The sequence below is a fragment of the Rhinolophus sinicus genome, linkage group LG01 (genome assembly GCF_036562045.2).
Source record: "Rhinolophus sinicus isolate RSC01 linkage group LG01, ASM3656204v1, whole genome shotgun sequence".
Taxonomy (NCBI): Eukaryota; Metazoa; Chordata; class Mammalia; order Chiroptera; family Rhinolophidae; genus Rhinolophus; species Rhinolophus sinicus.
The window spans coordinates 42,554,223-42,580,893 of record NC_133751.1 but is presented as its reverse complement, the minus strand read 5'-3'; the positions used below and the strand labels follow the sequence as shown (position 1 = coordinate 42,580,893).

At 36.5% G+C, this 26,671-nt stretch overlaps 1 protein-coding gene across 5 annotated transcripts in view; it reads left to right on the top strand.

Annotated features, from left to right (window-relative positions):
* Positions 1–26,671, top strand: part of TBL1XR1 (TBL1X/Y related 1) — a 157,452-nt gene that overhangs the window by 65,813 nt on the left and 64,968 nt on the right. For 4 of the 5 annotated variants that reach the window (XR_012494831.1, XR_012494833.1, XM_019752263.2 and 1 more), the window contains one exon: positions 16,559–16,633. The exons of the other annotated variant lie outside the window; for it this stretch is intronic. The gene's annotated coding sequence lies outside the window, so the exon portion shown is untranslated. Of the gene's footprint in view, positions 1–16,558; positions 16,634–26,671 lie in introns of those variants that run through there. 5 annotated transcript variants of the gene reach the window in all.

The window sequence follows — 26,671 nt, the reverse complement described above, 5'->3', positions numbered from 1 at the left end:
AAAACATTCTAGACATTTAGATTCAGTGTATTGATTGGTAGTTTATTTTGGCAAATCTGGTTTTATTAAAGGACAGCTCAGTGTGTCCCATCACACACAATCTAGTAAAATAACAATGGCTACCATTAATTGCTTTTTATATCTCAGGTACTATCACATGCTCGATAGATATTATCTTATTTTGTTCTCATAACACACTTCTGTGGGTAGATAGTGTTAAAATCCTCAGTTTACAGATGAGGAAACAGGTTTAGAGTAACCAGCCTAATGTTTCCTGCTCAGTAAGTGGTAAAGTAATAGTACTTGTACAGTTCTAGTTCTGTGCGCAGTTTTTGGTGAAGAATGGATGAAGCTGTGAATGGAAAGCAATGTAAATAATAAGTGAATGCACTAATATAATTGAAAAATTGTGAAGAACTGGACAATTTGTTTCTGGAAGTTGTATTCTGTAGGGTTTACAAATGAAACAGCCTGGCATAGGATAATTAAATGCATGTGGGAAGGAGTAGGGAATTTGGTGTGGTTAGAAGAGAACAAGGACATACATATTAATATTATTAGGAGAGGGGAAAACAAGAAATAAGTGATTGGAACTATGACATAGGGATAAGATAGGGGTATAATTTCGTAGTAGCCACCAATAAAACCTAGAAGATTTGAAAAAGCATAGACAGCATCATGATAGTAAATGTGTGGTACATCCATATTCTTTCAGATTTTATTTCCTCTAGTGTTAGAGCAAATTGGTGTATCTTGGGGTCAGAAATTTTGATGCTGAAGCTGTTGTAAGCTGTTGGATTTCTTGGAGTAGTCTAGTCTGTCCATTTTTTGTCTATAGAACAGTGAAGGGAAAATAGCAAAAAAGAGCAAAATCTCTGAAGGCTTTTTCAGTGAACTATAGGCTGTTCATTCTTATGCAGTTCTTCTTTGCCTTGCCAATTCCTGTACTCTGGCCTGCATTAATCAACGGGCTCCAAATCAAGCCGCATAGCCTAAAAGAGCAAAACTAAGGAAATGCCTTTTAGCATAACTGCTGTGTTTTTAAATTTGCACCTGCACTTGTAACGTATTACTGCATTAAAATGCTTTTAAAATGTTTTACCAAGATGTGAGAGTTACGATAATGTGTTTGGGTCATACAACATTTCAGAACTAAGTGTAGTTGTTAAATAATTGGTTATAGTTGTTATTTACTTTTTGAACAAAAATTATACTTCCAGTATTCTGAGTTTCACATATGGTTTGCATCAGATATAGTTTGCATTTGTCTTTGTTCTTCCTGAAATTGATTTTTTGAGGGAATGAAAAGCAACCCAACAATTTTATTGTCATTGATTTTTATAGTACCTGTGCGGATGAGGTCTTCATTTTAGCCACTAGCCTTTTTGCGAGAGGGGTGTATTTTACCATATTTTCCATGCTTTGTTCTAGGCATCTAGCCTTAGAAAGTTGAATAAGGCATCTTTCAAGATAAGTGCCTTCTATTGAAGGAAGACAGACATATAAAATGAATATCTGCAATGGTGGTACAGCTTAGTTAGGATTTAGATGACCTAAAATGTAGCTAGAGGATACAGCATATCCGAAGTCATTAGAGTATTGGGGGGGGGGGGGGTTGGAGGACTAAAACCCTACTGTGAGGTTAACACCCTAGAGATAGAAGGTAATGGTGTTTGGTGATCGGTTTAGCTGTAGAAAGTGAAGGGGAAGAAAGAGCCATTATATGTAGCTTGAGTGAGTAGGAGGGTGGAGCCATACACAGAGGTAGAGAATATCGGAAGAGGAACAAATTTGGAGGGGGAGATGAATGAAATGTATACATAGTAGGTTAGAAATGCTTTGAGGACGTCTGTGGATATGGAGGAGGAAGAAATTTTGCTCTGCCCTCAGATTTCTCTCAGCTGGTCTAATTAAATCTACAGACAGATTACACAGCAAGAGAAAATAACTAAATCTCATTACATACGAAGTCTGACAGTTAAGTTCACGAACTTGTTGCAACGATGTTGCTAACCTTTTTTTGATACCAGAGGGATTATTCATTATGAATTTGTACCAACTGGACAAACAATGAAGTTTACTATTTGGAAGTGCTGAAAAGGCTGCATGAAAAAGACAAAAACAACCTGAACTTTTTGCCAACAATTCATGGCTCTTGCATCACGACAATGCACCAGCTCACACGGCACTGCCTATGAGGGAGTTTTTAGCCAGTAAATAAATAACTGTATTGAAACACCCTCCCTACTCACCTGACCTGGCCCCTGATGACTTCTTTCTTTACCCGAAGATAAAGGAAATATTGAAAGGAAGACATTTGGATGACATTCAGGACATCAGGGGTAATATGACGACAGCTCTGATGGCCGTTTAGGAAAAGAGTTCCTAAATTGCTTTGAAGGGTGGACTAGGCACTGGTGTTGGTGCTTAGCTTCCCAACAGGAGTGTGTAGCAGTTTGTCTAGGATGAGTTTGTGAACTTAATTGTCACCATTTGTACGCACGCATGGGAACCCACGTCCATGAAAGAATCAGACCACTCATACATGAGAGGTTCAAAGACAGAATGGGAACATGAAGCATCTATGGCATTCTGAGCTCAGGAATGAGGTAGGGTGCCTGGGGCTTCAGAGGGGAGGAAGCAGGTCATTGCAGGATGATAAGAGCCAGATATTCAGTAATTACTAGTTTGCCATGCCACATAGAAAGTTTTAAAAAAAGGTGATTTCTGGGGATAACTCTTATGATGGGCACGGCCCCCGGTGTAAATTCTTTAAGGGAGCAGTAGAAGTGTCTCATGAGCCTGCAGGGTCTTGATTGCCTCTAGCTCAAAATAATCCACAAGCCAAAGTGGCACATTTAGGGGAGGCCTGTTCTGAACCCCTGCTGGGAAAATAATGTGCAGTTGGCTTCAAGTAATTGAGAACACTGTTTTAAACAAATCAAAGAAATTGAGAAGCAGGAAGTTGCTGTTTTTTTATTCCATTTTCCTTCGTGTGTGGAATTCTGTCAGGCTTCTTGCCTCAGTTGAAAAATGGCTGCTGCTGCAGGAGACATGGGAGGAAGTTCTGCATCTGTTCTCTGCTTTCAGGAAAGCAAAAGGTTCCCCAGCCTCTCCCTGTGCCATGACAGCCCCCGCACCCCCATTTCTGCTTAGAGCTTCTTAGCCAGACTGTTTCATAGGGCTGCCTTTAGCTGTAAGAAAGGATGAGAAAGTATCTGGACATGTTGCTGCTTTGAACAAAGTGGAATTAGGTTAGCAAGGAGGCTGAAGGCAACTAACAGTGGTTACATAAATGAATAACTAACCAGTAACCTAATAAAGAAACCCACTATTGCCTCTTTCACTTCAAAATTTTTTTTTAAAAGTGCTATTTTTTTTAAAAGTGCTATTCAATTATAAATTTTGAGATGCATGGCTAGTAAAAGTAATTAGGGCTTTAGACTTTATCAGAACTGCAGTGGAAGGAGACTGAGTGTGAAAGGTGGGATTCAAGGGGCCAGTAGACAATGTAGGTTGATATATAGGGAGGAGAATTGACAAAATTTGGTGGTTGATAACCGCCAACAAAGGAGGCAGGGAGGAGTCAGGCTTTTGACTTGGGTAATGAATATGAAGCCACAGTATTTGCTACAGAAATGGCTGTAGTGCTTTTGTGCCTCCAAGACTTTATGGTAAACTTCCTAAAGTAGGAGGAGCATGCATTCTTTTCCAGACTCTCATATGAATACTGATTATGTAAATGAAATAAATTTAACCTTACTCTTATTAGATGGAATCCCTGATTTCTGTATGTATCAGTTTTCTAAAAAAATTAAATCTACATAGTATTTCAAGAACTAGTTAGTTGTATGAAACAGTCCAGGTCAAAAGTACTTGGAACCTGGATGGGGGTCTGTAGTAAAAATGTAGTATTTATTGGTTGGTAGATTTACACCGTCCTCTGGTGGGTGACTACGATCCTCATTGTACTGACTCCCTCCTGCCTGTGGCAATAGGAGAATATAGATATGTAAATGTCTTCCTCATAAGTAAAGTGATACTTTCATTAAACATTCTTTGTCATGTTGGAATAAGAAAACTCTGAAAACAAAGACTTTGAAGAGAGACTCAGGAGACCTAAAGGAGGACAGTGTTGAAGAATTTAACCTGGCATTGGATGGCCAGTCTCTGCCCTTTATCAGCTGTTGATTTTGGTCTAGGAACTTCTTTGAGCCTTATTTAACTTGTTTTTGAAAGAGACTCTAATACCTACTGTACAAGCTTGTTGTGAGATTTAAATGATACTGGATGTACAAGCAATGCAGAGTTTGATAGTCATTTTGCTACTCTGGTAGGAATATTTAACCTATGGGCCTCAATTTCTTTATGTACTAGACTGCTTTTCTTTAACTTTGTTTGACTTTCATATTATCAAAACAGGTTTTCTGTGTGACTTATATTTTGCAGTTTGTTAGTTTGGTTTTATATCTGTGTTGCCTTATTTCTCAGAAGTCAGGAGATATTTTCTTCGTTCCTTTGAGTACCTGTTTTTTTGTGAGCCTAGTTCTTATTTTTTAAAAAGCTTCAAAGGATATCAGAGTACAACCCATAGAACCCAGTCATAGTAATAGGAGAACCAGTCCTATAGAAGCTTAAGTTATAAGCCCAAGACCACTGGCCTCCTAGAGTAGAGTATGGATGAGAGGACCCAGGTGTGTTGTGAGGAAAGAGTTCACCAAACCTTTTCTCCTCCTATGGATAAATAATGTTGGTCTAATGTTTAGCTGTGTTTCATCTGGAACACAAAGCTGTAATGTTAACAATATTACCAGCCAATATGGGGCATGGCAGAGTAGTCCGACTTGTGAACTGCATCTGGAGTGGGATTGAATACCTGGCGGGAAGGTGTGGTGCCCTCTTACAACTGAGCATATCCCTCGATGGGTTGGGGCCCCTGGAAGCTATGCCGGTGAAACTTATCAGATGATATTGCTTCCTCTGGGGAGCTCGGGATTTCTAAGCGGGGGTAGCTCCCACACCCTTCTGTGAGTTCTAGCCCCCTTGTTCCTGAGCAGTCATGTGGTGCTGGTAGGCAGGAGATGTACAAAGACAGTAGCTTCTGGATTGCATGTTGTGCTGACCTGTCTGGCCTGATGCTACCCTGATAGCCTTTCCTGTCCTATATCCTACTGAGTAAACAGGTTACAGGTGTGTCCTACTTAAATTTTTGAGTTCCTCCTACTTGAGTCTGACTCATCAGAGTATTAGTTCTTTTCATCTGATTGATTAACCTGGACTTGAGATCGCGAGGCCAGTGAACAGTCACACACAACAGATTTTTCATCCTCTTTGTGGGAAAGACATTTTCCGGGTTATTTCCTCTCTTCTAAGGAAGAGGTAAGATTTTGTTGCCAACTCTCTACCTCCACAAATCCCCCCATCCGTCAGTCTCATTTAGTACTCCTTGGAATCCAGAATTATGTTTTAGGTATGATAGAAGCACAAATTATAAAGATACTCTTATTTTTTTCAGGAGTTTACAATTGAAGGTATTGAAAAAAGTTCAGCCAGTCTTTATAGTTCTAGCTTTGTGTGTTTTCACAAACTAGTCTCACTTGTCTCTTTATTTTTGCTCTACAAAAGACTATTGAACACAATGGGGAAAAACAAACAAGATCAGAGGTTCTTAAGCACGTGAGGAAGTGTTGGTCTGGATCCACATTTGTGTTTTGGTGTTTTTACCAACTCAGGTATTTTGAGGTAATCATGGCAGGTAAATACATGTAGTACTAGGCATAATGTAAGCATGGGCTGGACATTTTAAAAACGGAGACTGTTGTCTAAACTGTAGTAGGACTTAAGTGACCCCACATTTCATTTCAGTATCGTTTTTCTGTGTTTCAGTATCCTGTGTCTTGAAAAAGTTTGAAGCTTTTTGATATTAACTTTAAGAATGTTTGTTAGAAAAATAATTTGATGGAACAGGCTCTGGGCAACAATTATGAAGTTTCTTTTATTTAGCATATCTTCTCTTTTGCATTTGATAACTTTTTTTTTAAAAAAAGTTTATTGGGGTGACAGTTGTTAGTAAAGTTACATAGATTTCAGGTGTACAGTTCTGTATTACATCATCTATCTATATCACATTGTGTGTTCGTCACCCACAGTCAGTGATAACTTTTCTGGTGGTGTGTATAATATCACAATACTGAATTGTTAAATAAATCTGCCTTTTAGAATGGCTAATATCTATCCTAAGAATTAATAGCTTTGTAATGCACAGGACATATAGGATAGAGGCAAAACCAGATATTTCAGAGAAAACGCTGGAGTAATTGAAACATAAATGACCTATTTTGTGAACGGGGAGGTTCTAAGTACAGTTTCTAACACTAAGCTGATAACATCAAGATAAGGTACATCTTAATACATGATTGCCTGCCTATAGAACATAGAATATACAGTTGCTTCCTGATACCTTGCCAGCTCTCAATTGAAGTGCAAACCGGTTCTGACCGTTCTACTTACTACTGCAGCCTGGGGCAGCAGCTCTCCCCCCCCCCCCCCCCCAAATTCCTGAGTCCTTGGTCTCCCTCTCACCTTACTCTGAGTCTCATCCTACTCTGTGGGACCTTTTTTTTCCCATAGCACTTATAACTTTCTACATATTACCTAATTATACATTCTGTACTATATTCTCTGTGAGGGCAAGGGTCTTTATTTACTGATGTATTTTAGTGAATTTTGTTCCATTGCTGGTAAAGGGCTGATTTTTAATATTATCAGTATCTAGTAGGGAGGTTAATATTTTCTTCCCTTTCTCCCCCCCTCCTCTTTTTTCCTCTCTCCTTTCTCCTCACAGTTCTGTTGTTTATTGCGGGATAAATCTTAGAGTCAGTTTAAAAAAATATAATTTAACTTGTCTTAGAGATAAAAATAAGCTTTAAATTACATTGCTTCCTGGTCTTCTGAAGGAGAACCTGGATTCTCGGTTTGCATGTTCTTGAGTAAGTGCATTGCTCATGGAGAGAGCTCACTTAATAGCAGGGCAGGTCCTTTGTTGCCCATAGAATCTTTGGTTGCCCTGATGTTAGAGAACTGGGAAAAGATAAGAAAATTAACATTTTAAATGTAATTTTGTCTGTAGATAGTTTTATGAATTTGTTTTAAAAACTGATTACAACTACACAATTTACCTATTTCTTCCCCAGATTTATCTGTGAATTATATTATTATTTAGGATTATTAGAAAATATGAAAACATCTTTTGCAGTAACACTTCAGTTTACATTATAGAAGTGATTTTTGGTGTCCAGTGTCATTGACAATGTCAGAAAGCTAAAATACAAGCTTGTTTTCTCTTAATTTAAAATATGCACAATAACTTTCTTCTCCCCCACTACTCAGTGAACATTGGCTAGTATTGGCAAAACTTATGGCCAGTGTTATTTGTTGCTTCCATTCGCTCTGGTCAAGAGGGTTCATTTCCAGGACCACTGTTATTTCTATACCTTCATTGTTCTAAAATTTTTATTTTTCAACACTATGTTATTGTTCTTAACCCTTTTGTGCCCTTTTAAGCTATGTAAGCAGTTATAATTAGCTGATTTTTTATTATTATTAATTCTGTGTGAAATGTTTTTAGGGATTTAATAGGATTGGTGCTCTCTTATTTTTAAGCCATAGGGTTGTTTTTTTTTTAAAAACAATAAACCAAACTCTGTATACTTGTTGTCAAGGTATCTAATAACCATACCATTTCTGCAGAATGTGGTATTATATAACAGCCTCATTTTACAGATGAGGACTCTGAGGACTTCCTCATGGTTATATGGATATGATGTGAAAGAGTTGAGTTTTTAAACAGAAAGAGTAGAAATCCTTTGTTCTTCCTATTTTATTGCGGTTTTTGCAATTATTTTGAACCTTTTAAACTGCAATTACTTTTGCACCAACCTAATACTTCCAGTGTCTTTTAAGTGTCTGAAGGTGTCAGAGAAATATTGACGTTTCAATACTCTTTTCTGATCAAAGTTTATTATTGTATGTAGTGCCACATAAGATGTTTGAATACCTTAGAAAAATTTCTTCCCATATAATGGTTATATAGTTTTAGTGGAGAATGCTTGAATATTTTTTTTTAAACTGGGTTTGTTACTTTGATTTTTAAAAAAATATCTTTAACTCATGTAACCTGAAAGCTTCATCCTGGATCTGTAGCATTTTGGGTGGTCTTGGGAATTATTTCATGGCCGACAAAATGTTGTCTCTTGCCCTGTTTGTCTTTTTGTGAATAAAGTTGTTTTTTTTGTGTGTGAATAAAGTTTTATTGGAAACAGGAATATCCAATTCATTTATGTCTAGTCTGTGGCTGCTTTGCACTACAATAAAGCCTAGTAGTTGTGACAGAGACCACGTAGCCTGCAAAACCCAAAATACTTTCTGGCCATAGTTTGCCAATCCCTAGACCGTACCATAGCAATGGCTGAAAAGTAAGATGGATCAGTTGTATTTGTATAGTCTCAGTCAGTGCTTTATTATAATGTGGATCTTGGGCAGGTGGAGGAGTAGTGTTTTGTACTGAGTACATAATTACTTAAGAAAGGTTGTCTGTCTGTCTTTTCATGTCCCCTGAAACAGAGAAGGGGGTGGGGACTTTGAGCCTCTCTCCCGGTGTTCCTATGTCTTGAGTGAATCAGGTAAATGTTTCATTTTAAATTTGTTGAAAAAGTTAAATTGAAAGCAGTTTGGCACACCAACATCAGATGAGAATTTGGCATTTTTTAGAATTATGAATGTCATTTTATTGTATACTAAAAATGGAATTATGTTAAAATACAGTATAGCCCTGATTTCTTAGAGGAGTAATATTCTAACAGCCACTTTGATCAAAACATGGTAGTTAAATGAGCAATTTGTTTTAACTTACTGGTGGTAAAGCGTTTGTTGGTACTGTCTAGATTGTCAGTTTTAAAAATATGAGGTCAAAGTTACCAGTTTTTAAGTTTCAGGTGAAAATCTGTACGGAAATACTCTTAATAAAGACAGACAAGAGTTACTCTTTTGAATTCTTCAGTAGTTGATAGAAATACAACATTTTAAAATTCTAGACTCCACACCTAATTTAATGTAAATATGTTTTTTCTCCTTATGTCCAAAATACTTCAAAATGGCAATTTCCATTTTACTGGCATGTTGTTAGCTTAAAAAAAAGTTAAGAAGCTTCTCTCTTTCTGTTGCAAAGATAACGTTGAAGACTTAGGTTTTCAAGTATAATTGAGAGGCCCTCTGCTTCAGTGAGGGTCTGGTGTGTTCATTGTCACTCTGTTACACTGGTTAGTTGTGTTCTTTGTCACTGTGGGGTCACACTAGTTGGGGCAACTGCTGTGTGCAGGCACACTCCATATCTGTTATAAGTTTTATCAATGATCCTTTTTTTTTTTTTTTTCTATTATATTAACTTTAAAAGGACAAAATAAAACGGAACTCTACAGTCACAGTAACATATGCAGCACAGCAGCACCTTTGGTTAGTTTGTGTCCTGCACAGAAGTGCACGGACAAGGGAACAGGTGGGTGCTGACATCCAGGCCATTTCCCTGGGTGGAATTGTGTCTTCTCTGAGGAAAGGGCTCCTTACACACACACACACACACACACACACACTATTTTAAAATGATTGCATTTCAATCCTGTGCCAGGCACTATTTAGCATTTTATAAATATTAAGTTACTCAACTCTCCTAACAGTTTATTTTGTAGTTGAAAGAACTGAGGTACCGAGAGTTTAAGTAACTTGTCTTAGGTTGCCTAGCCTACTAAGTGTCAGGTCTTAGGAGCCAGGTCCAAGCTGTATGGCTCCACAGTTCAGGCTCTGAACCCCCTGTTCTGTAATGTGGCATCTCTTTTTTTTTTTTTTTTTTTTGGCATCTCTTTTTTCCTAAGTTGTCCTGCTGGAGTCTAATTTGCAGAGGTGCCATAGATGCTACTGGTGGCGCTATCATGACCCTTGAATGCCAAGTTCGAAAGAATCCACAGGGCACATATGGCAACCCCATCTATCCCACTATAATAACTTCCTTGCCGAGTGATAGATCCAAGTTTTGTTTGAACATTTCCATTGATTTCTGTAACAGTTTTCCATTATATTGAGCAGAAAAATCTTTCTATAACTTCTACCTTCTACTTATAATTTTGTCATACAATGCTGAGTCTCATTTGGTTTTTATGTGTCTAAATGTAGGTGTCAGCCGTGCTCCTTTTGTGCTGTTATGATAGTAACTCTCCTGTTTTGTGGTCTTACTGGGTCTTTTTCTCTCTCAGAAATCCTCATTTTTTGAGCGAGGAATTGAGTTTATCTTTTGTTTCTTTTTGTTAATCTTAAAATCAAATTATAACACTTTTAATTTACTTGTTAATAGTATGTTTCCCACTCGAATTCTGAGAATCACTGACTTTGCATTGCTAGTATTTGAAGAAAGTGGTCCCTTCTTGCCTCTCCCCCAAGTGGATTGATGATTGGAATCTGACCAGTGAAATTCCCCATCCTGCTCTTTTGTGGCTCATAATCCAGTAGTTCTCAGTGCTCACTAGAATCACATGGGGGATCCTTAAAATGCAACCAATGTTCAGAATCTACCCTAGATCAGTTAAAGTTGTCACATTTAGGTTAGAATCTGGAAAAATATTTCTGTAGGACAGTTAATCAAAGACCCAACATCCCTGGCAGAGCTGTTCTCGTTTCTTCTGGGAATGTATTGTGCAGCAGAATGATTTTTGTGTTGTTCTAGTCTAATTAGCTTTTCAAATTGTTGGTATCTTGAATCAGATATTCAGCCCTTGGGAAGAGTGAGGAACGTAATGAGATCTAGGAATTGTGTCAGTTTTTCTTCTAACTTAAGGGCCAAGGTACTGCCTGTGTGGTTTTAGGCAAATTTGGAGAAGGCAAAGTTTGATACATTTTTTTCATCATGTTATTTCTTGTGTTCTTATGCTATTCCTACTGCCTCCCGTCACCCTTCTACTTGTTTCTTCTTCCCAAATAACTTAACAAAAAAATGTTTAGCTGCTAATAGCTATGTGTTAAGAAGAAAACAATGTCGTATTTTCTAAGGCATCGTAAATTATAATTTGCACCATTAATTTAGTAGAGGAAAAGGAATTAGTTACAAATTGTTGATGTGCCACCTTATTTTTTTAAAAAGTAACTGACATCAGTGTGTGTTTAGTCATACATTTTTATATTACCTTTCTAAGATCACAGCTAAAGTTTGAGTCTGAGCTTTTTCTCATGTCCAATTCTCTATCATTGAAAGTTAGTGAACTGGACACTTGATGGGTAGATGTTAGTACCTAAAAAATAAATTTGACTTCTAATAACACTTGAAACTGCTCAAACCAAATTTTAATTTTAAAAATTCCGTGGCTTAGTGTAAGACAGTTTGTGGTTTTTATTGTCTTTTAATTGCATTGCTTAGTCTCTGACAGGCAAATTTTGGGGTACTTGATAGCTTTTTGTCTTACTCCTGTACAAGTTTTTTTTTTTGTTTTTAGTCTAATACAAAGTTCAACCACATGTGATTCTACCAGTGAAACTAACTCAACTGAAATAATAATTGGATGATTACACATCAGTGCATGGTTAAATTGTTCTTTATGTGGGTTTGTGGTCAGAATATGTCCTATTTTTAGAAAATTGGGATCATAATATACAACTTTTGAATCCATTTTCCCTAAGTACTTAAATAACAAAGGAAGTGAAAATCATCGCCTGTGATGGTAAAGCTGTCTTTGGTCTGACTCACCTCCCTTTGAGTCTGATCTTGATCTCAGGGTGAGTTTCCTTAAATTTCAATCCCTTCTGCTACAGCCCGCTCCCCTTTTCCACTCACCTCATCTTTAGACTGTCTAAAATATTATGTCTGTGTGTGATTCCATGGAAATTGAGAATGGGGTGAGGAGAGCTTAGAATATGTTCTAGAGGCTTTGAGGAATGCATGGTATCTTATTAGAGATTACCATGTAAAAGAAGGCAACTAATACAAATCTTTTGTGAACTGGATCAGTGGAATTGAGAAGATTTTGATTTGAAACTGATTTACAAATGCATTCCTTTTTTCATTGTTCCAGTTTAAGGTAATCACTGTTTATTTTGCTTTCAAGTCATGTGCTAAGCAGTTTAATTTGGACTTTATGTGTGACTTTTCTTTTGCTCAGAAGTTTATTTAATAAATCTTTCTAAACATCATTAATTATGGTAGGAATATTATGTTTTTCTCTTCTTGGGATGATTTTCCTTAATTCTCCAAATTTAAACAATTCATTTATACCTTCTATTTTTTGCAGATATCAAGTACACTTTCTTGAATTTGTTATTGGCCACTAGGTCCTAGATTAGATATGTCACTACTTTAAATAATAAGCAGATTTTTTTATTTGTACCTTTTCTTAGGGAAAGGTCCTATACTCCATTAGCTTTTCAAAGAGATCTACAAATCAGATAAATTTACTTCAGGGTAGTACTTTTGAAGATCAGTCGAAATATACTGTTGAGCTATTTTATAGGATTTTTGCATCTTAAAAACAATTCTCCTAATTGTGGTAGGTTTAGGTAGGTTTTAGGTGGTAGGTTTTAGATGATGTCTGCTGAGTCAGGAGTACCTGTTTCTGTGATGAAAGCCTATTCTAAAATTAATACTTATTTTGGGTAAAATGTTCTAAAATACAGATTGTAAAAGCAAAGCTTTTGGATACAAAACCAAAGCCTACAAAAATTTAGTACATCACAAGAAGCAAAGCAAATGGATTTAGTTTATGTAGAACACAAAGTAGTTGATAATTTTATGCTGATTTTATAATGTGATTCTCATGTGCCCAGTTTTTTGTTTCTTTTTTTTTTAAGGGCAAAAGATCAACTTTTATTGGTCACTTGATGGAAGTGGCACTGAAATTATTGGTATAGCCAGTCTCTCCTAAACATTTTTAAAATCAAAGCACACTGTTGAGTTAGTTCTTCCTAATGAGTTTGATTTATTTGTGCTATAATTCAGTCTCTGCTGTGTTTTATTTTCAAATATGTATGTACTTATTCCTACACATATGTAGATGTAACACTTTATGAGCACACATATCTTAAGAACTATATACGTTCAAGGCACTATTCTGAGTTCTGGGATGGGACAGCAAGATGAGCAGATCAGTCCCTGGTCTCCAGAGGTCTGAAAAAGGGAGGCATGAGAGAATAAGGTACTACAAAGTTGTGGTAAGAGAGGCTCAGATTCCCCTCTCCAGATAGTGGGGTGAATAGTCAAGGGAGGAAGCTGATATGGGCTGAACTTTGAAAGAAAAGGTAGGCTAGGTTTGTGGGCAGAATCATAGCAGGAGGACATTACTGGCCTAGGAATGAGCAGTGGCACGGCAGCCAGAATGCTGAGAACGGAGAGATAGGACCATCTGCTATGGTGAGAGCAAGTGAGATTATAAAGGCAGATGTAAAGGATGCACGTTTTTTTTGTTTGTTTTTGGACAACTTGAATTACTTTAGTTCAAATAGTTTTAATATGCATTCCGTTAGATTATCTTAAATATACCTTAGATTTTTGTAGTTCTTTCGTAGAATATATATTTATATATTTTTAAATTTAGATATTCAATTCATAAGATGAAGAATTGTATGGTATGCTTTGTAAATGCACTGCACAATGGCTGGGGCATGGGTAAATGAGTTGGCTACAGAAACATCCAGTATAGAATCCAAAACAGCCCTGCATAGATTTTTTTAGAAATTCCTCAGTTTTGTAGATTGTATTGTATTTGCAAATGGGCATAACTGTTCACACATCATTTTCCACAGATTTATTTTACCCTTCAAATCCTAGAATCAAATATTTACCTAAATATGTATCAAATTATTATTGTGATTTTCCCCTTAAGGACTCATAGTCTAATAAGAAAAGTGAAATGAGTGAATGGAGAAAACAAGGTCAGAGAGAATTTGAGAAAATTGAGATTCGAGACATATGTGAGAGTGATGAAGGACTCGCTGACCACACCAGAGTAAGAGAAGAGAACCAGGGAGAGGATGAGAAAGACTAGCAACTGGAATGATCTAAATAGGTATTTTCCACAGGTAGATGTGTGAGTTTGTGTGTGTTGTGTGTGAGCACATCCCAGTAGAGTAAACAAATATCCATTGGGGTAGAGTGATCTATTAGTCTATTTTCATTTTTGGTTTAAAAAAGTAAATGTTACTTATATTTAATGTAGGGTTTCATACTTGTACCCTCGTTTGGCCATGATGTCAGAGTCATGTGTAACATCTGGTACATAATGGTTTTCAGAAGAGTGGGGTGTTCTACAAAGCAAAAGTGGCACTCCTGTTCACTTGTTGCATTTCATGTGAATTGCCATGTAAGCTTAGTTGTGTTTAACTACATAGATTTATGGATTATATTATCTATTTTTAACCAAGCTCCACAAAATAGGCTATACTCAAGGATCCCTACGAAGAAACTGAATGCAAGACTCATAAATAAAAATAGGAAACAAGAAATCAATAGAGCTGATAAACTACCAGAATGACCTTTTCTCTTGCCGTGATCTAATCATTTTAGAAGATAGCTGATAAAAATTAGAGGTTATCAAGAAAGATGTTTGTTTGGGGTGGCCAGTTAGCTCAGTTGGTTAGAACGTGGTTTTTGTGACACCGACGTTGCCCGTTCGATCCCTGCATGGGCCACTGTGAGGTGCGCCCTCCTTAAAAAAAAAAAAGAAAAGAAAGATGTTTGACATATAGGCGTACATTCACTATTAGTACTGATGAGCCTTGCTCTAAGAATAAATTGTGCCTTGAGATGTTAGTTAATGATATAAAGCCATCATGATTAAGACATTCAAAAGTTGAGTCTAGAATATTGGGGTTGGTTGGATGGCTCAGTTGGTTAGAGTGGGAGCTCTCAACAACAAGGTTGCATGTTCGATTCCCACATGGGATGGTGGGCTGTGCCCCCTGCAACTAAGATTGAAAATGGTGACTGGACTTGGAGCTGAGCTGTGCCCTCCACAACTAGATTGAAGTCCAACGACTTGGAGCTAATGGTCCCTGGAGAAACACACTGTTTCCCAATATTCCCCAATAAAATAAAATAATCTAGAGTATTTTAAACAATATTGCAGCACTGTAAAATAATTTGTACATTTTGTACTTTGGTTTTCTGTGTTTTACATTGTATGTAATTCAGTAGCATATGTTAACTATTTATAAATAAATCGAATGAGTGTATGCCAAAGCTTTTTTCTGATAAGTGCACTTTGCCGATTTTTGGATAACAAATAGCCTTATATAGCCTACAGCTCAAAAACTCATGCAAAATTTGTAGTAAAGTAATTGATGTTCATAACAAATGACCCTGAGGTAAACAGAGCCTCGCAGTAATCTAATTTTTGTTTGGACTCAGTCATGATATCTATAGACTATTTCCCCTATAGATGGTAGAAAGGATCTAGCAGCTAGCTCACAAGTGTCTTGTACCAAAAAGCCTAGGGGCTTACTCCCCTGTCTTGAAACACCAGAGGCTGGTGGAATATTGTGTGTTGATATTACCATCTGTAATTTTAGTTAAGTGTGCGACATGTTTAATAAATATTCTTGCAATTCCTAGATCTCCTTGTAACTTAACTACTTGAAAATAATGCACTAACACTAAAGTTATGCAGTATGGCCATGAAGTTGGCAGTCAGCACAATGCGAGTTCCAGTCAATTAAAGACAAAACCAGAGGGGAGCAAACTTCAAGGGATTAAGTTCTCTCTCGTTATTCAGTGTATTTGCTTAGTTATCTTTTTGGTGTTTCCTGACTTAGTTCGCCTGTTAAGTGTATGAGGCAAAGCTCCTACATCCCTTTCTGTGGCATCATCTTGTGCACTTGCAGAAAACTGTTCCACTCCAGCACACAGTGGGACCCACACGGGTCAGTGTCCGCCTGCGAGTCACTGCCCCGCCAAGGGTGTGTGAAGAACCACGCGCATATTTACAAAAAAGGTTCACGGACAATAATGTGCTGTGACTTAGCAATTGAAAAGACTGGGTAAACTCTGTAAAATGTAAACTTGGAAGAGATTAAAATTTAATAAGGTTTGATTGAAACGGTTTCAAAAGCAATCATGTATTTCTCTTTATTTTTAACCATAATATATAGAATATAGGTTTAATACTCTTCATGGCTCATTACAGATTACAGATTATTAACCTACTGTACTGGGCCCTATTACAGCAGTATTTGCAAGAGTTGAGTTGAATGTGGGTCAGTTTGTGCAAATTCATCTCTTGAGCCACATGCTGTTGAGTGTGTCAGCCTTTTAGGAACCTTAGCGGATTCAGTGCCTGCCACATGTTAATGCACTCAAAAGTTGCTGCTGTTGTTTATGATAACAATTGCTTAGGGGAGAAAGATACTGACTAATGGAGACCTCAAAGACATAAATGAAGAGTATTTCATACATGTAGAATTTGGTGTGAGAAATCTTTTAAACTGAATTTGTTTTAGGGCACACTGAATATTTTACTTTCCTTTTTCTCAGCATCAGCAACAGCAACTTGTGATTGGCGGTACCGGATATTCAGTGGTACATCCCCACATCAATGCACTGCCAATGGTAAGAATTGCTCCCACTCAACTATTAGAGTATTTTATTGCTCTTTCTGTTATTCTCTTATTTTAAAGAATCTATTAAGAATTTTGAAAGTTTCTCACAATTCTGACAAAATACATGTGTTCCCAAACTAAAAACTTTTTAAATATAATTTAAGGTACTTAAAGTAAATGTTGATTATTTAGTATAAATAATGAAAAGGCAAACCCTTATTTTGAAGATTTCTATTATCTGTAGATTTTATAACTGCTTGCTTATGGTTACCAGGATGAAAACTATTATATAGTGATGATCCTGTATTGTGAATAGAATTTTCTTGTTAAACTTAAGTTGTAGTGGTGGTAATAGCTCTTGTGTTTTTGTCCATCATCTTACTGTATAATGGTCTGTTTCTGTATATTGTGTTTATCCTAATTATTTATAGTTAGTGGGGAAGTTAAGTGGCTGAATTTTCTACCTGTTTTTAGTTAGTGAAAATTTTTCAGGAGAAACATTTTTACCAATTAAAAAGATCATTTAGAAGCCTTCCTCTGTTGAATAAAAATCTGTTAACTATATTATTACAGCAGGAAGAGCACTGAACTCTGTAGAGTTGCAATTTGCTCTCTTGCGTGTGTCTTGGCTGACATTTGGCAAGTACTCTTGTAAAAAGTAGATGACAGGATTGGACTAAATTTCTAAAGTTTCTTCTAGCTTCAGGCTAAATGATCTCATCACTGTAAACTAGAATCCATAATGATTCTCCCTTAGAAAAAGTAATTCCCTACCTAAATGGTATTGCTATGTATTTTGGGGATCAGTAAATAGCAGGATAATTAATTTTTACTTCTTGTTGTTGTTTTTTTTTTTAAGAATTAATTACTTAAAGAAGAATATTTGCTATTTCAAAATACATTCTATAGTGCATCATCAAAAATTTTAATTATTTTTAATCAGACTTTCATTTTAAACATTAAATCAAGGAGCTATACAAACTGATTAAAGTTTATAGAATTTGGTGGGAAATGGTAGATGATGCATCAGTCTGAAATAAAAACCTAAAAATTAATTAGAACTAGGATAAATCGGTGAGATAAGTTATCTGTGAAAATATTCCTAGGAAATGATTCGTTTTAACGATGAATCTATCCGAATGTTGATGAGGAGGATTTCCTTTGTCTAAACTATCTTTGAATTCTTATTGGGGTGGGGGGAGGGGAGGGATGACCTCCCTTCCAACCCTCCCTCTTCTGCCCCCCACTTCTCCAGTTAATGGGGAATGTTGGGGAAAATAAGAATTTTTTTTCTGTCTTTTCCTAGCTCGAAGGATTATGTGGTTCTTCATTAATTTATGAAATACTTACTGGGTTCTTTTGGGTGCTTGGGTGACTCATTAACCATCATTATATCTGCTTTTTCCTCTGGAGCACTACAGAGTTGCTCAAGTAAATAGCTCCATGGTAAATCATCATTGGCATTTTTGAGTATCTGCCCTTGGCTTTTTGTTTGAAGCTCACATTTGAAACCTGTTCTCTAGGTTATGGGAGTCTTAACTATTTATGACATGTCTCCCCTGAGAATCAGTTGCACAGACCGTGGGCATCTGAGATGCAGGTGCTATGCAACCAGCTACTTCTTCTAAGTGCCTGTCCTCAAGTGAAATTTTTAATGTGCCACTCACATAGACTGTATGTTGTTTTTTTTTGTTTTGTTTTTGGAACAGCTTATAAACTATATTTTAAATCTGAGCATCTCAAACACATTTGCCAATTTTGTTGAAAATCCCTGCAATCATTTTTAAGTTATGATCACAGAAATTTGTTTATTTATGTTAGTGTTAGTTCTATATGTGTGTGTATGTGTGTTAGATAGAGATCAGTTACAGGATTGCAGCAAACTTGCTTACAGTCTAGCTGAGGACACCGAAGCTGTTTCTACATATTTGCCTGATATGCTTATAAATTTATAGATATTAGTTCAAAATGGTGATTTTTTTCCTAAGGGCCTGAGAAATGCTGTAGTGCTCAGGGTTATATCTGTGCTATGTGGTATCTCATATTATTACCCCCCTCCCCCCCGAACATGCCATATAGGAATGCTTTGAGGGAACAGTTGCTTCTTCTGCCACCCCCACACCTGCCTTCAACTTTGTTCTTGATATAATAACCATGAAGGATTTATAATCCTGTTTGTCTCTTCACTTGCCTAGGTACAGGTTATTTTAACTAATTGCACCATAAATGATCATGAATGACAGCTACTTTCCTATATGTTCCATAAGTGCTTTCTGGAATTATCTCATTGCATTAATAGAACCCATTGGCCAACAAGTCTATATTATTATTTAACTGTTTATTGTGAAAAATTTCAGACATTCACTGAAGTAGAGAATAGCATAATGAACTCTCACCTAGATGCAGTAGTTGCCAGTTTTGTTTTATGTAACCACCTGATCCCATGTATCCTCCACCCCCAAACCTGATTATTTTGGAGTCAATACTTGTATCACTTGATTTCATTCATAAATATTTCAGTATGTGTCTATGGAATATATGGACTATTTAAAAATGTATACTACAATACCATCATCACATGTTAAGAACTGACAAAATTTTTTATTATTTGAAAAGGAATTTAAAGACACTGTTAAAAAATTGTAGTAAAAAACTCATAAAATTTACCATCTTAACATTTTAAGTGAACAGTACACTTACGCGTAGCGTAATCTATTGTTGCATGATAGGTCACTAGAACTTTTTTATCTTGCAAAACTGAAACTACCCATTGAACAAAACCTCCCATGTCTGCCTCTCCCCATTCGTTAGCAACAACCATTTTACTTTTTGTTTCCATGAGTTTGACTACTTTAGGTACCTTATATGTGGAATCATACAGCATTTGTCTTTTGCATCTGGCTTATTTAACTTAGCATAATGTCCTTTATGTTCATACATGTTAAAGCATGTGACAAGATTTACCTCTTTTTAAAGGCTGAATAATATTTCTTTGTATATATGTACCATGTTTTCTTTATTCATTGTCGATGGACATTTGACTATAGTGAATAATGCAGTGATGAACATAGGTGTGTAAATATTTGAGATCCTGCTTTCAATTCTTTTGGGTATATACTCAAGTGAGATTGCTGGATCATGTGGTAATTCTAGTTATAAATTTTTTTTTTCTAATTTATTGGGGAACAGTGTGTTTCTCCAGGGCCTATCAGCTCCGAGTCATTGTCCTTCAGTCTAGGTGTGGAGGGCGCAGCTCAGCTCCAAGCCCAGTTGCCGTTTTCAATCTTTAGTTGCAGGGGGTGCAACCCACCATCCCATGTGGAAATTGAACCAGCAACCCTGTTGTTCAGAGCTCGCGCTCTACCCAACTGAGCCATCCAGCCACCCATCTAGTTTTAATTTTTTAAGGCACCTCTGTATAGTTTTCCAAAGTGGCTGCACCGTTTTATATTCCCAACAATACTGCACAAGGGTTCTGATTTCTCTACACTCTTGCCAATGCTTCTTATTTTCTGTGGGTTATTTTGTTTTGTTTTTGGATAGTGGGCGTCCTATTAGGTGTGAGGTGATGACGGTAATTTCTTAATGTTATCATATAGCCATTTAGTTTGTTTTCCTCATCTGCTCATAAATAATGTTTTTAACAGAATCCATGCATTACATTTGGTTGGTATGTACAGCTTATGTTTTTACCTCTTGATTTATTAAGTTTTCCCTTTTATTTGTCCTGTAAGGTTTCCTCATTCTGTATTTTGTTAATTGCATTCCTGTAGTAAGATGCCTTTCTTTCCCTTTGTTTTTTGGTAAATCAGTAGTTAGATCTAAAAGCTTAATCTAATTCAAGGTGTGTGTGTGTGTGTGTGTGTGTGTGTGTGTGTGTGATGCTTTATTTTTTGGGAGGGTAGGATGGGGATTAGGGTGGCAGAATATTGCATGGTGCTAAGTAATTCTAAGAAGAGGCACATAATACTTGGTTGTCTATATTTGTAGTATTAGGTGACCATTGCTGGTCATTGCCCAGATCCATTATTTCCAGGAGTATACACAATGATGATATCCTAACTCTATCAAGCCTTTATTATCTGTAATATTTCTTTTTTTTTTTTTTTTTTAAAGATTTTTTGGGGAAGGGGAATAGGACTTTATTGTGGAACAGTGTGTACTTCTAGGACTTTTTTCCAAGTCAAGTTGTTGTCCTTTCGATCTTAGTTGTGGAGGGTGCCATTCAGCTTAAAGTTGTTCTTTCAGTCTTAGTTGTGGAGGGCGCAGCTCAGTTCCAGATCCAGTCGCCGTTGTTAGTTGTAGGCGGCGCAGCCCTTGCGGGAGTCGAACTGGCAACCTTGTTGTTGAGAGGATGCGTTCCAACCAACTGAGCCATACGTGAGCTCAGCTGCAGCTCAGATCAAGGTGCTGTGTTCAATCTTAGTTGCGGGGGACGGAGCCCACCATCCTTTGCGGGACTCGAGGAGTTGAACCAGCAACCTTGTGGTTGAGAGCCCACTGGCCCATGTGGGAATCAGACCGGCAGCCTTTGGAGTTAGGAGCACGGAGCTCCAACTGCCTGAGCCACCGGGCCGGCCCTATCTGTAATATTTCTACAGAGAGAAACTTCCCTCGTCGGACATTTGGTTACTCTATGGCATAGTTGGCATAGGAAAGGCATACTACACACTTGATGCCTTTCCTTTGTTTACTAATTTTCAAGGTACAAAGTTGATTCCTAGATCCTGGAAAAGTAGACCAATGAGGACTTTTTAGAACGTGTCATTGTGAGCTTGTGGATTTAAGTATTGATATGTTTATTGCATTGCATTTTTTATTCTTATTCTTATGGATGCTCACGTTGTCTTGGCCCAGGAGCCTTTTTCGGTTGACTTTCTGAGTCTTTTTGACAGTGGCTTTCATAAAAAGAAATACTTGTTAATGCATTTATTTTGAAACAATACATAAGCCATTTATCTACCTTTTTGGTGGTTGTTGGTAGTGGTGCTACCCATAGTACAGATGGAAATTTATTTCAAAAACAGTCTTTCTCTGATCTACCCCTGCCGTGTAACAGGGCAGCTCTCATTATCTCCACCAACATGTAGTGTGTGTGTGTGCGTGCGTGCGAGCGATTATTCTTTGATATACCTTGTTTGCCCTTGTTTGCCTTTGCCTCCCTCTCTTCTCACTCTTTACCTCCACATCTAGACCTGCACTGTATAGTGTGGTAGCCACTAGTCATGTGTAGCTATTGAACACTTAAAACATGACTAGTTGTCATTGAGATGTGCTGAAAATGTAAAATGCATGATGGAATTTGAAGATAATTTCTCAAAAGTTAAATCTCGATTTTAAAATACTGATTACAAGAAATGATAATTGGATGTACTGGGTTAAATAAAATATATTAAAATCAATTGTTACATGTTTTAATATTTTTCATGTGGCTACTAGAAAGTTTAAATTACATAAGTTGTTTGTATTATGGCTTGCATCACATGTCTGTTGGCAGTGGTTTTCTAGGCCTTGCTAGTCACAGCTACGTGACCTATAGTAGATTCTCCTTATCTGCCAGAAACAAGTAATTAGTGCAAGGAAAATTTGGTTAATGCTAAGATCTGGGGAAAACTGGAATAACCCTCAAAGGGTTCCTAAAATTAGATGATGCAACTACATTACAGAGCTAAGAAAGTTGTCATTACTCACTCAGTAGGCCCTCATTTTACAAATGAGGTACTAAAGCTTAGAGAAATGATGCTATACCACAGACTTTGTCATAGTTACAGAACCAAGACTTGAACCAGATCTCCTCATTTTCAGTCCAGCATTTAAAAAAAATTCTGTCATACAAATTATATAGAATCTGAATATGCTTCAAAGGTGCATCATGAGTGAGAGCTTTCACAGGACCTGGGGAGGAGATAGAACAATAAGGATTAAAATCATCTTGGCTAGAGAGCTCTAGGTTTTTGCATTACTATTAAGCTTTAAAGATGCAAACTGTCAGGAAAAATTTGTTTTCTCATCTATTTGTGTTATTCTCTTATTCAGGAAGATCAGTTATTCAGTTTGCTCTCCTTTGTCTACATTTATTATCTTGTCAAATCATTTTTCTCCCCCAATTTTTCAGTTGTAAAGTTGCCTTTTGTGTCTTTATACCTTCTTCTGAGAACTTCTGTCTTTCCCATAATTTCAAGTGCGTATTTTTACCCTTAAAGGATGGATAGAGTGGCTGCCTTAATGTCTTTATTTGATAATTCTCACATCTGGAACATTTCAGGGTTGGCATCTGTTTTTATCCTTTTCTGACAGAATTGGTCAAATTTTCCTGATTCTTTGTATGTCAAGTAAATTTGATTTTATCCTCTCGGGAGAAATTTTTTTTCCTTCTCATTAAAGCAGGTGATCAGCATGGTTCGGTTTAGTATGCAAGTTCTGTTTTACTCTCTGTGATGTGGGCAGTTGTTTTAATGTTAGTTCACTTTTCAAAGCCTCTGCTAAGCTGCTGTGGGTCTATTCCTCACATGCACCATTCAGGGTTAGCGTGGGACCTGAACACTGGTTGGTATCTGTAGTTCTCAAAATCTTTCCTTCTTTGGGTGTGTTCTGCATAGACTCCTTGGGATGAACTTGGGAGTTTGTCAGTTCCTGCACAGAAATATAGAATCTCTTCCTCCAACCTTCATGCTCCATCCAGCTCCCAGGGGCCTCTTTTCCTGGTTTAGTTTGGCTCTTTTCATTTAAAGGGACTGGCTTAATCAAGCTTTTGAGGGGGGGAAAAGCACACAAAAATATAGGTATGTCGGTTATACTCTCGAGCAAGTGTCTTTAGAAGAATAGTAGAGAGTTATAATTCAAATATGGAGTAGTGGCTCCTGTCAGACAAATTATCCCACAAACTGTGATCACAGTCTCTGGACAACATCTGAAAAAATCATCATGAGGACACTAGAACAAACAAAAACAAGTAGAAACTGGACTGCAATGGTTTCTAAAAAGAAGGGAATGGCTTTGGGTGAGTTTCCCATCTTGATGGTTTTGCCGGAGAGCAGGCTGTAGTGGCTTGTTTGCAGTCTTCCTGGCTTGAGGAATCAAAGACCGAGTTCAGAACGACCACACCAGCTGCAGAGTAATGGAGGCAGCAGGAGGAAGAGGGAGGGAATCCCAGAACCGCAGAGGTAGGGTATCAAATACTGTGTATAAATTCTGCCAGGTATGGATGGGCTGACCCCTAAACTGGAAACAGTTCAGGTGTCTGTCAGTGAGAGAGGAGATAAATAAACTGTGCTGTATTTGTACAACATAGTACTACTGAGCAGTGGAAAGGAACAAACTATTGATGCCTGCAGCAACTTGGATTAATCTCTGAAACATTATGCTGAGTGAACATAGCCTTTCATAAAACAAGACATAACATGATTCCATGTATATCATGTCCTAAAAACAGGTAGATTTTATCTGTCCAGAAGATGTGGTGGAAGAGGCAGAACTAATTTAAATTGGGAAAAAAGTGATTGTCATGGCTTACAAGTGGATGCCTGCGTATTGGGAACAGTGATTAAGTGGGGAAGGGCATGTGGGAACTTTCTAGAATGATGGTAATATCCTGTGTCCTGTTAGGGAATTGGCTTACTTGAGTATATTTGCATTTGTCAAAACTCATTGAATGGTGCACTTAATATGTATCCATTGTATTTTGTGTAAATTTTCTTTAAAAGAAAAGCTGTATTGAATACTTCACTATAGCACATGGGGGAATTATACTGAGGTCTGCTCTACAACTTCTTTTGAAATGCTTGAAAAATTAAGGTCAATTAATAAATCTGATAAAACATACAAGGAAATGTTAATTTTAAAGTCTTGGTGGTGTCTGTGTTAATATTCTCTGTACATACAGTTCTCTCATTTTTTCTGTGTGTTTGAAATTTTCATAATTTAGGTTGGTGCAAAAGTAATTGCGGTTTAAAAGGTTAAAAATTTCAAAAACCACAGTTACTTTTGCACCAACTTAATAAAATGTTATAAAGATACTAGTAGGTAGTATTTCTCTAAACCAGTTTCCTGTTAATATGTTGTTTTTAGTGGCTTTCATCACAATTGATATTATTTAAATTTGAAAATAATTTATCCGTAACATTTTTCTGTGCACTGAGCTGTGAACTGTTTAGGGTGCAGAAAGATATAGAAATATAAATAAACAATAGAAGTGAGAAGACAAAACATGTCTACATAATAATTTGATTACTTCAAAGTGACATAGCAAAAGCTCATTAAGATAATCTATAATACATAAATTCGGAGGGAACGAATACATAATTAGAGTATGCTCAGAGTCAAGTATGATTAATGGGAGATGGAATCCCTAGGGTTGCTTATTTTGAACAAATTTTGAAAATGCTATTAGAGGAAATTATTAGATTCCCTTTCCATTCTTTTAATTGACCAGTTGTCATTTATGAAGTATGGCTTAGGACACATTTTTTTAATGCGTTGTATTCATTTTTCAAAGAAGGAATGCTGTATGATTTTTTATGCTAGAATTGTTAGCCAGATTGTGTGATTAGAATTTGTTTTTAAAAATAATCTGTATTTTAGAAATACGGTAACAGTATGTTCATGAGTTGTTGGGTTGAAAAGCAAACGATCATTGTTCCAGAATTTTGTGGTTCTTTCATAAAGTTTTGAAAGACAAGGATAGTGCTATTAAAACATATTGACACAATATTTGATATTAAGTATAACCTTTAAAAAATAACAATGCATTTTTTTATCCTCAATTTATTCTTGGGAAATCTATTCTGATAGGCTGTATTTTTTTAAAATGTCTATATCAGAATAAATTTTAAGTGGGTGGAGATGAGAGAAAAATAAAATATTAATATTAAAATATAAATTGTAATTATGAGATGTGGTGTTTTTAACCATTAATTTGATATTTTCAGCGTTTATGTTGACAATGTTTTCTTCCCCAATCCTGAAATGATAACTTCCAGCAAAACTAAGCAGTTATTAAAAAGTATTTTAGAGAATAAAAAGTTACATATAATTACTTGGTGTTATAATGGCTTCCTATTTTTCTGGTGACCCAAAACAGTCAGATTTGGACTTAGATTTGATCTTTTTTATCTTTCCAACTGTATTGCAATAATAAAAGGAGTTACCATTTTCTAGGTATTGTAACTTCTCAAAGCAAGTGTGCTGTGTTGTGCCCGACTCTAGCCATTTATATTGTTCCAAGAATTCTTTATTGATATGTAAATGAGATATTTTGGTCTTTGAGAAAATCATGTGCTGACTTACTTATTTAAGTAGTGGAAAGAATTGTAAATGTGTTTATGTTCTATAGATAGAAATTTAGTGAGGGACAATCTAGTGGGCTTCACATGACAGACCAACTAATTATATAAACATCACACATCCCTTTAACTGCTGATGTTGGTGCCAATGCTATCTTAGAGGAGAATGTTTTATCCGAGACAGTTGTTTAGTCCTAAATTTTCACAGGATCTGTTTTACATCGTACAATATTGGCTAAAAACAGTACTGCTTATAGTATCTTATTAGTAATACTATTTTTATCAGTAGCTAAGCTCAATGTTTTAAGTCTTTCTGAAAAAGTCATGGGGGAGGTAGATGGAGATGTAGAAAACCGCTGAGAACATTTGATGGTCAAAGCAGCTCTAAAGTATGCTTTGCTTATACATCCTGATTTCTGTTATTTACCATTATTTTAATTTTAAGGTTATTTTAATCAGCTCATTAGGATTATAAAACAAAATGCTCAAATTAAAATGGAAAATATGTTCAATGGAAAATATGTTCAATGTAAAGGAAAATTTTGTTTCACAGATTTTATGTCTCAGACACACATGGATATCACAGACATTTTAAGACTATCCAGGATCAAAATTCATTACCATCAAGACTGCTTTATTTTTGCCTTTGTTTCTACCAACGAGGGAGAAATTTTATTAGTGATTCTGAATAACATATTAGGTACTATATTGCCAAGATGAAATGTTCAAGTGAATAATTAATGGAATTGTGTGGATGCCAAGTTATT